This window comes from Pipistrellus hanaki (genome assembly GCF_964339955.1).
Source record: "Pipistrellus hanaki genome assembly, chromosome: 6".
Lineage (NCBI taxonomy): Eukaryota > Metazoa > Chordata > Mammalia > Chiroptera > Vespertilionidae > Pipistrellus > Pipistrellus hanaki.
Window position 1 is genome coordinate 25278873 of NC_140508.1, and position 15070 is coordinate 25293942.

Genomic DNA, 15070 nt, shown 5'->3' on the forward strand with positions numbered 1-15070 from the left:
TAAGTTTTGATTTAAAACCAAAGCAATAGAATTAGAAGGAGTATTAGTGAAAAACAATCTGTCCCTAAAGTCCTCTCTCTTTTTAAAAAAAATATATTTTATTGATTTTTTACAGAGAGGAAGGTAGAGAGATAGAGAGCTAGAAATGTAGATGAGAGAGAAACATCGACCAGTTGCCTCCTGCACATCCCCGACTGGGGATAATCCCGCAATCAATGTACATGCCCCTGACCGGAATCGAACCTGGGACCTTTCAGTCTGCAGACTGATGCTCTACCACTGAGCCAAATCGGTTTTGGCCTAAAGTCCTCTCTTAAAGAAGCATCTGTGTCCCCAAAAGCCTAAAATAACATTAAAGGTATCAGTGGTAGGTTAAAGATTTGACCCCTCATCTCCCCAACTGACACTCTTTCCATGAACAGTACCTGGGTGGCCAATGAGAAAGGCCCAGGAGGCAATTGAGAAATAAGATGGAAACTTGAGAGGGAGATAACAGATAAAAATGCTCAGAGAGAGTAAGAGAGGAGGGAGAGAGAGAGATAGAAACATCAATGATAAGAAAATCAGTGATCAGCCATCTCCTGCATGTCCCCCCTCCCCAAATCCACTAGGAATTGAGCCTACAACCTGGCATGTGCCCTGACCAGGAATCAAAAAGTGACCTTCTGATTCATGGGTTCATGCTCAATCACTGAGCCACAGGGGCTAGGCCATTGAAAGACTATTTTAAAAAGTGCAGTTATAAATGTGCCATGTGATGCCAAAATACTTGGAAGAGATTCAATCTGACTGAAGTACTAAACTGGAAGAATTTTTGGAGGTTATAGAAGTGAAAAGGATTTTGACAAACAATGGGAAGAACCATTCTAAACGAGAAGAGCTGGATGAGAGGCACAGAAATGGGAGGCTGTGTATGTGTGTTTAGGGAACTAAAGTAGACTAGGGTGGAAATGTATCAGTCATAATGGCATAAGTAATTGGAAATAAAGATAGAAAATAATCAAGTTTGGAGTAGCTTTAAATATTGGGCAAAGATAATGGTGAAACTGGAGGGGTCAGTGTAGGGAATAATGAATCTTTATCCTATTCTTATGTACCATAATCAGAACCATAGAAAGAATTTGACCAAGGTAGTAATATAATCAGAGCTGTATTGTAGGAATATAACAACAGACAGTATGTAAATGAGTCTTGAGAGCTGAACTGTCTCCAAAATTCATAGGTTGAAGTCCTAACTCCTATATCTTAGAATGGGACTGTATTACTTTAAATAGTAATTAAGTTAAAATGAGGTCATTAGGGTGCCCTTTACAGTATAACTGGTGTCTTTACAAGAAGACACAAACACATACAAAGAGAAGATCAAATGAAGACACAGGGAGAAGACAGCCATTTATAAGCCAAGGAGAGAGGCCTTACATGAAAACAAATCTACTGACACCTTGTTCTTGGATTTCTAGCCTCTAGAATTGTGAGAAAGTAGATTCCTGCTGTTTAAGTCTGAGACACTTTGAAATTTACAGCTTTAGCAAACTAATTCAGTCTAGTATTGATTTCATTTAGGTTTGGTCATCTTTGTAAAGCAGAATAAAGATAAAACTTCCTCTTAATGAGTTTATGTGACATACTTTAAGAGCTTTCTTTATTTATTTTTAACTTAGGAGGGCCTTTGAATAACAATATTTTGTAAACTTAGAGGATTCAAGACTCAGAAACACAGTCTCCTGAAACACACATGGCTTGAGGTCTCTTAATCTAAAAATGTCAGCCCATATTGTTGAATTGAAAGGCACAAGGCTAGTACATCAGTCACCTATCACCAAAAAATAACCTATCATGAATCTTAGTGGCTCAATACAGCAATTTTTCTTTTTAGTTTTTGTTTTTCTTATGAAGCTATCAATTGGCAGAGAGATTCTGTTAAATTGGAGCAGGGTTAGCTGGTTTCAGCTGAGTTCACTCATTGGTCTTCAGCCTTGTGGCTGGTAGGCTGAGTCTGGTTGGTTTAGGATATTTCAGCCTTGATGACTTGGCTCTGCTGCATGTGGTAGTCATCTCCCACAGGCTAGTCTGAGTTCGTTATCACTGAAGAGCAGAGGAGTAAAAGAGAAAGTCTGAGAATGTAGTCCTTTAAGGCCTAGATGTGAAATTGGCAAAGTATCACTTCTCCATATTTTATTGGCTAAAGCAAGTCACACATCCAAACCCAGATCTGAGAGGTGGGAAAAGAGACCCCACCCTTTCATGGAAGTAGTTGTAAATTCACATTGAAAATGGCAAGAATACAGGGGTTAGTAAAAAAAAAAAAAGTGGGGTCATTTTCATAATCAATCATAGATTATTCCCCATGGTGGAAGCTTGGACCACATTAGCACTGATTACCTTAAAAGGGAACACCCAGCTGAATCTCTCATCCAATTCAGGAATTCCCCCAAAATTAAACACACATATGCACACACAAAAAAAGAAGATCCCCACCTGGCCCTTTGACCTTACTTTTTTCATTTGGGAATAAAAAAGGAAAAACACTGCAGCTCTCCCACTACTGCCATGCATGGTTCATTTTATCTGGCTTCTGCTATGAGTCACAGCTGACTGAGATGTGGGGGTGTATATTGAGTCATGGCCTAAAATAAAGATAGAATTTGATGGGGGTAGACTGCAAGGCAGGTCAGAAGACATTGCAAGTTCAGGCATTATCACAGCATTTAGGGTAATTTCTCCTTTTCTTCAGCTAGGAAAGATGGTCATTGTGCCCCCCTTCTGAAACCCAAAGGAGATTCCACACTGGCCCTGTGGAGCTGGTTTAGGGAACCTAGACCTTTGCGTCTCTGAGACAGTTGAATTGCTGGTTTCAGACATGATTATGTCACTGCCCTTTGTCCCCATGTGAAATGGTTCAACAGACCATCTCATCCTGCCAACCCCAGGAGCCAGTTATCTGGTTAGCTTGATAGTTAATATTTAGAGAGACTAATGGTTGTATATGGTTTACCATAAGAAAGAAATACTAAGCCAACGTTATCTATTGACCTACTCCCACATGTATTTGCATTTGACAAATTAAGATATCCTTTAGTTCAATGACAGTTTAGCTTAAGACACTATGGCAGGGATTTTTTCCTTCCAGCTATTGCTCTGTATTTAATTTTGGCTGCATGCACAGTCACCTGCCTCAAGTACACACAGATTTGTACATCTGGCCTCCAGCAATTAACAGGTGTCCTACCCTGAGGTAAAGATTAGATGAAAATTCTGTCACCCCAAAATAAAACTGGAAACGGAACTCCTGAGAGTTTGCCAAATAAGGTGACTACTAGCCTTAAGATGCTGAACTTGAAATGACTTCCATAGAAACAAAGGCAAGGCATGGCTGGCGCTCATTCAACCTGGTCAACAACATCCTTCATGACAGGACGTGGCATCATTTTGATTCATGGCAGAATAAAAGGAATCTATTTGTATATTTGGAAGTTTGAGTGAGGATTTCCTGAGTTCCTGATGAAGTCATTCCTGCTTACAACAGCCTTGCTTATATCACTAGAGTTAAGACCGGGTCACCATTTCCATGCACACATACCACACACACACACACACACATACACACACACACACACACACACACACACACTTCATTTCAGAGTCTAATTAAAACTCAATCATACTTTTTTTTTCCTTCCAAAATTAAAGCTGGGATCAAATCAAAATTTTAACTTAGACGGAAAATGCTTTAAACCTATTGCCTGCCAGTGGGGGAGTGCCTTTTGTTAGATCATGTAGGACATGTATGCTCTGCACAGACTATTTGATGGAAACAGAAAGACAGAAACATTGGCTGCTGGTGTTCAGGAAAGATGTCTGGGCTTCATAAGGTTGTTTACACAGAAATAGTCATAAACAGAAGATAACCTGACTTTAAGCTATAAAACCTTTGCTTGCTGTGATTGAGTTCCCCAAAGAACCTCTTGGGGTGTTATCACTGATCTGTGAAGAGCTCAACATAGTTCTCACTGCTATTAATACCATCTGCCCTGCCCAGACAATGAATTATTTCAAAGGACAGCCTGCAGGCTTAGACACAGGAGCATGTGCTCCTCTGGCTGCCCATGTCACACAGGAGGCTTAGGGAAGTCAGAATGAACTAGAGACTGATTGCAAAACCCCAGGGACACCACTTGTACGTAGCCCGGAGGGGTGGTTGCAGCAGATACTGTGGGAACCCTACCCATGCTTCTTGCCCTCATGCCTTCAGGGCACAGCAGCCCCATTTCCTCTTGGCAAATGGCTTTCTCTGGCTCCTACTGCCTAAAACGTATCCACTCAAGTTGTGGGCAAGAAGTGAAAGGGGATTAACACCCCTGGGAGCAGCCCTGGACAAATGACAGATCCGGTTTGGTGAATACAAACTCCAGTTCCCTCGCTGCCACGTGGGAGGGATAAATCCCAGCCAGACTTCACACTTTCCAGCAGTCCCCAGCAGGACTGAGTTCTGGCTGCTCACAGAAGAAGTTGGTTCAGTAATACATCCTATATGCTTTTTCTTTCCTTTCTCAGTTTCCCTCTCTCACGTCTATATTTCTTTTACTTTCCCAAAAATTTTGCTGCCATTGAAATACTGTTTCAGGAACTGTTTGGGGTGAATCCAATCTAAGAAAGGAGCAAACTCACTTGAGACCCCATGTTTTATGTGACTTTGAGGAACTGACAGAACAGCTTAACATTCCATCCTGGTCGGGAGTATAGCTCATGATATTTTTGGATCCTGCCTTTGAGGAGATGGAACTCATTCCAACACAGTCGGGCATTCCTCATCCCATGAGGTTCATCCTTCTCATTGTCCTTTGTGCTCCTCTAGACACATGCCAGCTTGCCTGTCACACAGAACAGCTCCCAGGATAAAGGCAAAGATCTGTAAGGTTTGATATTTCCAACATGGAGGAGAATCACCTTGGTTCTTTTCCCCTTGAGGCTTATTGCTACTTTCCAGATAGAGTAGCACCATATCTCCCTCATGTTTTCACATACCGTGTATTCCATTGCTTTCCTTACATTCTTACCACCACAGTCAAAATAGCCTTTTGGGAATGTAGGTCAAATCACGTCACTCAAAGGAGAAGTGATCATGTCACCTTTAACTGGCAGAGACTCCCTGGACCCATGGTCAGCAAACTGCGGCTCATGAACCACATACAGCTCTTTGGCTCCTTGAGTGTGGCTCTTCCACATAATAACACAGCCTGAATGAGTCTATTTTGAAGAAGTGGCATTAGAAGAAGTTTAAGTTTAAAAAATTTGGCTCTCAAAAGAAATTTCAATTATTGTACTGTTGATATTTGGCTCTGTTGACTAATGAGTTTGCCGACCACTGCCTTAGACCCTAAGAATAGAGTTGTTGAGTGCTGACCTTGGTCTGAAAAGCTCTAGGATGACTTGATTCCTAGAGTCTACTCCAACACTATTTTCTTTCATGTCATGCTTTTATTTTTTAGCACACCCACATGTTCCTGCTGCAGGATTTTGCATCAGTTGTTCCCTTTGTCTGAGATGCACTTCCTGCAGATGTGTATGAGTCGCTCCCTCACTTTACTCAAGTCTTTGTATACCATTCCAGCACCCTTTAGTTTTTTTATCCCTTACCCTACTGTTTCTCTTTATAGCTCTAAGCATCAATTGGCACCATATGTACTCATGTAGCTGTTTTGTGTTGGTCTTCTCAACTACAATATAAGATCCATCATTACATCACTGCTGGCAGGTACTCATCACACAGAAGGTGCTCAATGTTTGGCTGACTGAATTATTATATGACATTAACTTGCAGGGGAATTCAAAGCAATCTATTAAATTGTTTTACTACAATGTATTCCTCAAACTGGGCTACTAGTATCTGTGTTCATTTCTCCATTCAACAGATATTAATTGAACATGTACTATATGTCAGGCACTGTGGTACATCCCAGTCATGTATCAGGAAATAGAATAACCAATGATCCCACACCTCCTAGATCTTACATTCTGAAAGAGCAGATCTGTAAGACAATGTAAACATTATAAGTAAGTAAATTATTTAGTATGTCTGATGGATACCCTAGGTCAGTGGTTCTCAACCTTTCTAATGTTGTGACCCTTTAATACAGTTCCTCATGTTGTGGTGACCCCCAACCATAAAATTATTTTCGTTGTTATTTCATAACTATAATTTTGCTACTGTTATGAATGGTAATGTAAATATCTGTGTTTCCTGATGGTTTTAGGCTCTATAGCAGCAGTTCCCAAACTGTGGGTTGTGACCATGGTTGGGGGTCACCACAACATGAAGAACTGTGTTAAAGGGTCATGGCATTAGAAAGGTTGAGGACCACTGCCATAGGTGGTAGGAAAGACCTCATTGAGAATTTGACATCTGGGAAAAACTTGAGTGAGCATGGAACCATGCTCATGTATGTGAGAGGAGCATTCTGGGCAAAGGCTGAGGTGGGAGCAGCATGCCAAGTGTGTACAGAGACATAGCCAGAGGGCACTGAGCAAGGAATAGGGGTAGGAGGTCAATGCATAGAGGAAACAGCAAGCAGGTCAGGTCGGTCCCTAAAAGCTTTAGAAGGATTGATTTTCACATATGTCAATGATTTTTAAAAGGCAATAAATTATAGCTGTTGCCAACCCATTTGATTAAATCGTACTTCCTGATTGCTCCATATAAATAACATTTCAGGAAAAAAAGCATGTTATCACTATTGTTGAATATGATCTTATTATATTGTTGTTTTTAAAAAGGTGACTGCTGTTATATTTTTTCTTAATTACTTTTGTTTATAACAAATATAAAAAGGGAGAGATAATTTATAATGTGAACAGTTAGAGGTTTAATAGGTTGGCTCTTCTTTGATATCTCATTATAATAGCTTTATTGAGAAATAGTACACATACCATTCAATTCATACAGCTAAAGTGCGCAATTTAATGGCTTTTAGTATATTCAACACAGTTGTACAACCATCATCGTGATCAATTTTAGAACCTTTTCATCATCCCAAAAAGAAACCCTGTACCCATTAAGTCAGTCCTCATTTCTCCTCAACCCTGCTTCCAAAACCTGGACAACCACTAATCTACTTTCTGTCTCTTTTAATTTGTATATTCTGGATACTTCGTATCAGTGGAATATGTGGTCTTGAGTCTGTCTTTGCCTGTCTAATGTTTTCAAGGTTCATCCATGCTGTCAGTACTTTATTGCTTTTATGGCTAAACAATGTTCCATTGTGGTGATCTATTTTGGTGATCTATTCACCAGTTGATAGACATTTGGTTTTTTTTTTTCTACCATTTGGCTCTTACGAATATGCTGCTATAGGCATTTATGTGCAAGATTTTGTGTAAACTTATGTTTTCATTTATTTGTATATATCTAAGAGTAAAATAGATTGACTTTAAAAACCCATGGTAAGGGAAAACTAATATTGCTACCATTAATTGAAAACAGCTTTTAAATATGGGTTGATGAATCACTTACCAAAGAGCTATTAAAATAAACTAAAGAGTAATTTAGGAAATAATCCATGTAAGATTAGGAAAAACCACCAAAATTAATTTATATAGCAAAACCAATTGATTAGCTAATGATGGCTTTCAGGGCTAAATAAGTTTTGTGCAAAATTGTGCAAAACGGTTGAAAAATCATACATATGAATACGTTCTATCATAGAACTGAAGCAAATAGAGAAAAGAGGTTACCTTGGCCAGCAAAGAATTTTGTTTTCTCAGGAAAGTTTCTAGAAGAGCAGCTCTCGTGTGTGGTGGGGAGTTGACCTGTGCCGCCTGTTGTATTGCCAGGCAGGCGATGGCCAGCTTTGGAGTGGTCAGTAGTTGTAACTGGGCGCCAGAGGGAAACATTTACCAAGTCATCAATACCCACCCAGCACTCCTTTGTGACAGACACTGGAAGAAGGACAGACCAAAGAGGCATGAGGACTTACAATCTAATTGGGAAATAAAATTATAAGAGGTGAACGCCCACAGATGTCAGGAGTTGTTTGTAAGTTAAAAACAATTTCATTTGAGGGTGCAGGCCAACTTATTCTTAAAGCGTAATATACTCTACCCCAACTGCTTCTTTCTGCCAAAATCCTCCCAGGGCCCTGAGGTTTCCCACCACCAGGAGTGCTCACAGGATGGGTGGATTAACACCCAGTGGGGTTTGGGAACTGAGGAGGTGAGGGGCTCCTGACCACAAAAGTCTGACTGTCCTGCTTCTGTGGCCTTGAGTCAGACCCCAGTATGCGTGTGGTGAGAGTTCTGTGGTCTAATAGGTCACACCCTCCAACTTGTCTGACTCAGGGTGGTGAGTGTCCCCTGCTCTGCTCAGCGGCAGTGGGAGCCCATCTCCAGCTCAGCCAAGTGGAGACAGAGGCAGGGGTGGCTGCTGCCTGCAGAGCAGGAAGGCCAGCAGTGGAGGAGGCCAGGACTTCCTGGGGACCCCTGGTGCTAAATAGTTCCAAAGGAGCTGTTTACCCAAAAAGTCTCAAGGCCCCTATCACTCTCATATCTGCCACTTCAAGCCCTGGCTTGGGTGTATTTCCAGAGACCAACAATCCTAAACATGGATAAAGCAGCCTCTTTCGGGTCACCTGCTGCATCACAGCTTGTGCACTCTAAAAATGTACTGAGACATGAAAGGCCCAATTTTTCTCATCATGTGACCCATAAAATCAGAAGCTCTGAGGCAAGGGTCACAATCTCCTTGTGAAAAAAAAGATATTTCTTTTCTCAAATTTTCTTATTCTTTTTTTTAATATATATATATATATATATATATATATATATATATATATATATATATATATATATATATTTGATGATAGAGAGGAAGGTAGAGGGAGAGATAGAAATATCAATGATCAGAATGATTGATCAACTGTCTCCTGCATGCCCCATACTGGAGACTTGAGCCTGCATCCCAAGCATGTGCCCTGACCAGGAATGGAACCTGCACCCACAGTTGACACTCAACCATTGAGCCACACCGGCCAGGCAAATTCCCTTCTTTTAAGGAAGAGTTCTACTCAGAATGGCCACATGTCTGAAATTGTTTTTGTCACCAAAGATTTATAAAAATTGGAGGAAATAAAATGGACAGTCTTTCCAAAATGTTCCTTTATTATTTTTTCTCCTTCTCTCTAAACTGAATATCATGAACTCTAAGAGCCAAATAAGACCTTGCATATGATGTAATACAATCATCTCATTTTTCTGGGCATGTAAAATTGAGGCCCAGGAGAGTGGAAGTGACTGGAACAGGGCTTCACATACAGTAGGCAATAATCAGGGCTTGGAACTCTTCTCTCTGGCCTCCAAAGTCAATAATCCTTTCATACACCACAGTCAGCCAAGAAATCAGATCAATGGAAGAATTCTCAAAAAATATTTTCCTGAGTTTCCAAGGTTGCCTCATCCTTGCTATATACTTTTCTCATTCTATCTCTTGCCAGACCATGAGGTAGTTAAGAACGACAATGACCACACTCTGTAGTTAATTTTGATGACTATTTAAAGTTTATTTGACTCATCAGCATATTGTTGAAGGAATAAAATTCTCTTTGCAACCCTGGCCACAGTGGCTTGCTTAGTTGAGCATTGTTTCATGCACCAAAAGGTGGCTGGTTTGATTCCCAATCAGGGCACATGCTGGGGTGGGGCTCCATTCCTGGGGATCATGCAGGAGGCAACTGATCCAAAACAAACAAAAAAGCATAATTGTTGGGGGGGAGGGGGAAGTCTTTTGCAGAAATATTGACAGCAATAGATATTTCCCAATATCATAACATGGCAAACTAGGCAGAAAATAGTATTATTTTTATTTTTTATTTATTTTAAAAATATATATTTTATTGATTTTTTACAGAGAGGAAGAGAGAAGGATAGAGAGCTAGAAACATCAATGAGAGAGAATCATCGATCAGCTGCCTCCTGCACACCCCCCACTGGGGATGTACCCACAACCAATGTATATGCCCTTGACTAGAATCGAACCTGGGACCCTTCATTTTTAAAAAAATATATTTTATTGATTTTTTTACAGAGAGGAAGGGAGAGAGATAGAGAGCTAGAAATGTCTATAAGAAAGAAATATTAAACAACTGCCTCTTGCACACCCCCTACCGGGGATGTGCCCGCAACCAATGTACATGCCCTTGGCCAGAATCGAACCTGGGACCTTTCAGTCCACAGACCAATGCTCTATCCACTGAGCCAAACCGGTTTTGGCTAGTATTATTTTTAAATAAATGCATGAAAACAGTCTTATGGGTGCAACTGATGCATCATCTAATTTTGTGCTGCTACATACATCAATCAAATGGCTTGTCAAGTTGAAAAGCCCTAATCTTTAGATTGGGTTCAGCCACTAAAAGACAAAACTGAACTTAAACTCAGAACTGATTGATCTAGAATCTAGATTTCATTAGTTCTGATGCATGATTAAAGAGGCTGAGTATGAATAAGACACTAAAACAACTCTTATAAAGACTAAAGAAAAAAGACATTGTGTTTGTCACTGTTCCTGAGAATTGAACCTAAGTTGTCAAAGAAGAAGAATATGCAGTCAAAGCTGTTGTTAAAGAAGAATAATAGCCTTATGGAGCTGTAATTTAATGTGGTTGGAGAGGAATGAGAGAGTGTGTCAGTTATCTGTTGTCATAGTAATGCTGTAATAAATAACCACAAAACCTCAACAGCATATCATAATAATATTCACATGTCTTAAATCAACTGCAGGCAGGTTGATCTCTAATCATCTTGCCTGGGATTGTTCCCATGTGTGGTGTTCAGCTGGCTTTTGCCTAACCTATGATTTGGCTGGAGTAACTAGGCTTTGCTTTGGATATTTCTTACCTTCCCACAGGTTAACTAAGACATATTCTCATGGCAATAGCAGAGACACAAGAGCCTAAGTAGAAACACAAGACATATTGGCTTAAAATTGGTACATTATCACTTGCACCCTTCCTATTGGCTAAAGCAAATTACAAGCACAACCTGTGTCCAAGGGGTGTTAAACAAAAGACAGACTTCATCTGAGTAGTGAAAGGAACTGCAAATTCACATAGTGAAGGGCATAGGTGAGGGAAGAGTAAAGAATTGGCATCATTGATGCAATGAATCAATCAAGAGGTGAGCAGGGTGGTCAGTGGGGAACATGGAGTGATCCCTTCTGATAGACACTGTCATACTGTGTGAACTCTATTCCCTGCTACTTATTTTTAACCAAGCTCCTGCTAGTCCTGGGACAACAACATAATGCCAAGGAAGGAGTTACAGACTTTGAGTTCTGGCACTTACTAACTGAGCCTATGGGTTACTGATGGTGTGCTAAAGCTCTGACACCATCTGTAGCATACACCATGAAATCTTTGCTTATCACTGCTCATATTTATTTCTTACTGAAAACTCTAAATTGTGAATATGTGGAAGGGGCCTTGAGTAGGATTAGATGCCTTCATTCTTATTCTGGTCAGTAAATAGCCCTTTTTCTTTCTTTTCCATTCTGTATATCATTTGCTTGCCCTGTCACGTCTATTCTTCACTTTGATTTCCCAGCTCTCCACCCATAGAAGCTAATATATATGGACATCAAAAGGCTTCCATTCCCACTGGCTTCCAGCTGGTATTACTAAAGAGGAAGGCCCAGGGGACCTAATAGGAGGAAGATGAGGTCAGAGTATTTATGCCCCTGATTCTCTCCCTGTGAGGTCACCTTGGCCTTCTGAGCCTTCTGAACTGAACTAAATGACTCACCCTCACTCTCCTCCAGGCTCTGGAAATCATGCATGCTCCTTATTCAGCAGGGCCTCGGGATGACAGTGCCCAGGATTTTTGCACCATCCTTATTGTTCCCTCAACACCCTACCTACACTTTTATAACTAATTTCTTTAGCAATAAGCCTTCCTCAATTTATCCTAATTTAATAGTTCCTTTGTTATCCTAAAGGAATTCCACCTGATACACTCACATATATGCAAAACACTCAGGGGATCTCTAAGAGAAATTATCTAGATTTCATACTATCATGGTATTTGCTCAAAACCTCAAATTTCCATATGATACTCACCAACTGTTCAGTTTTGTCCATAAATGTATGAACTAAATATATTTTTTGCTCACTCACCATTATATAATGACTAGAAGCCCAGTACATGAAAATTCATGCACTGGGGGGGGGGGGGGGGGGGAAGAAGGGATGTTTCAGGAGCCCTCAGGGGATGTCCTTCTGATGGCGTGGGGAGTGGGTCTAATCCACAGTCTGGCCTTCCTCTGCAGGAGGTGACTGGGCTGATTAGGGAAGACACAGCCCTCATCACCCCGCTGCTGCTGCTACTGCCGGTCATGGTGGCTGCAAGGCCTGGGCTCCGGACCTCACAGCTACTAGGACTCATGTCTGCCTGATCCCATGGCTGCCTGAGCCCTGAGCCCCAAGCCTCACAGCTATTGTGGCTTTGTCCGGATGGACATCCAGATGGATATCCTGAAGACATCTGTCCTAATTAGCATATTACCCTTTTATTAGTATAGATGGAAGAGAAATAACATTAAGCAGAATAATCAGAAATAATGGAACACACACAGCAGCAATTTGCCTCTTCTCTCTGGGCAGACTTTTAAGGGCCTGGGGATGTAGAGTGTTACCTGATTATACATTGATTGTATGGTCAAGAATTTTTCCCCATTGTTCTCCAAGGACCTTAGATCCCTTTCCAGGATATTCTTATTTGTCCATTATATTCCTTGGCCACATTTAATGGGCACTAGGGATTATGCTGTCTTTTGAGACTGTACCACTTCTCAGCCTGCTTCCTGCACATGAATGATTGGGGACCAAGATTTATTTTTAAAACTCAGTAGTCACAGATGTTTTAAGAGAGGATTTATGGCTTCTTTGGCTACATATTTTTTCTCAAAAGCTCAATAGGCCTCTAATTCATTTGCTTCCAGAAAGTTCTATATGTCTGTAATCACACTACAGTTCTTTTTAATATAATCTAAATGTTTATTTCCTCATCTTCTCAGCATATTCCTCTACCTTTTCATTCATAAGGCTGTTGGTTCTAGTGAAAAGTTCATATATAAAATAAAATTAAAAACTTTCTTTGAAAGATCTTATTAATAAAATTGACAATAAAACCCTTTTAAATCCCAATTCCAATAGTTTTGGGGTCTTAAAGCCAGCTTTCCCCAAGTACAAGGCCCCACATTTCTGCACCATTTATATTTCCTTTTAGTTCTGCACATGTACAAACCAATTCTCTCTGAAATAACTCCTTTCAAATATTTTACCCCTTATCAATTTTAACTATGAAATAGCAATAGCAAAAGTAAGGTTCTGTTTTTCAATTTTTCCCAAGAGTTTCTGGCTTAGAACCCACATTGTCTGGAACCAAGTATGCTTCCTCAGATGACAGTTTCACCAAATATTTTTTTTCCTGCAAGCAAGGATTACTATCTTTTTAGCCTCTGATATATTTCATAACTGCATCACTGGTACCAGTCACTAAACCAAAGCTGCATATTTTAGGGTTTTTGATGTGTGTCTTAGTCAGTCTGGGCTGCTGTAATAAAACACCATAGACTGGGTGGCTTATAAACAACAGATACTTATTTCTCACAGTTCTGGGGGATGGAAGTCTAAGATCAAGATGCCAGCATGGTCAGATTCCAATGAGTGCCCCTTCCAGCTTGCAGACTTCTGACTTCTCACTGTATTCTCACATGACAGAGTGTAGGCACAGGAATCACACACTCCCATACTCTTCTAAGGGCACTAATCTCATTCATAAGGATGCTACCCTCATAGTCTTTTCTAATTTTAATTACTTCCCACAGACCCCATCTTCTAAAACTATCCTATTGGAGGGTAGAGTTTTGACATATGAATTTGTGGGACACACAAACATTTAGTCTTTAACAATGTGTAACACTCCACTTCTGATAACAATTCTGCCATTAGTCAAGGCAATGCTAGCCTATGGTTACAAAGTAACACTGCAAACACAATTTATTAACATACAAAGCTTTATTTATTGTTTATGTTACATGTTCAACAATGATGTTTATCAATACTACTCCATGGTGGCATAGCAGAAGAAGAAAAGACACAGAGAACACACACCAGCTCTTAATTCCTGACTAGAGTGATGCCCATCACTTCCACCCACATATCATCTGTGAGAACAAATAATATGTGGGCCTGGAAAGTGGGAGAATATATGGAAATTCCATGAGCACTTTCATTTACAGCACATTTGTATAAAACACATTGACATCCTTCAAATGACATATAAAATCTATAACATCTAATACTGATATATATACATATGTGTGTATACACACATATGTATATATATCAGTACAATTGTTTATCCAATATTAATATGGTGCTATTGAAAACTTTACATAAGAACATCACTGATAATAAGGAGGACAACGAACTGTGGCAGTTGTCTCTATGAAGCAGGTGTCTGATTTTTTGGGAGTGGTAAACTAACCATCAGGGCTTATTCCTGATTCTTTACCATAGTTTACAAAGCCTATGTTGACATTTCCCACATTGTCTCCAACACCATTTTGGAGGGGGGATGATACTCAAACCAGTCAGTATAGGTACCAACCAATCAGAACAGATGTGGTCTGATCAGAATGGATGCTAGTTGTAAACAATTGCTATGTTAGCACAGTTGTAAATAATTGCTACATGTGCCTGTAGATATAATCTTGGCTGTCCCTCCAAGTATTATTAACATTTTCCAACAGGCAAAAATTTAGTCCACCCACCTTGCCTTTGCACAAAGTGTGCCCCTGCCTGGAATTCTGTTCTTTATCTGAAGAAACACTCCTGATTTTCTTTTAAGTCTAATTTCTAATATGATTTCTTTTGGAAGGATTCAGAATGTCTCCTCCCAACTCTTATATAGTTTTCCTCCCCTATTTTCCTTGATGCTGCGTCCATATCTCCATTATACAAATCATTATGTGTGCTGCCATCGATATACACTGAGTGGCCAGATTATTATTTGTTCAGAG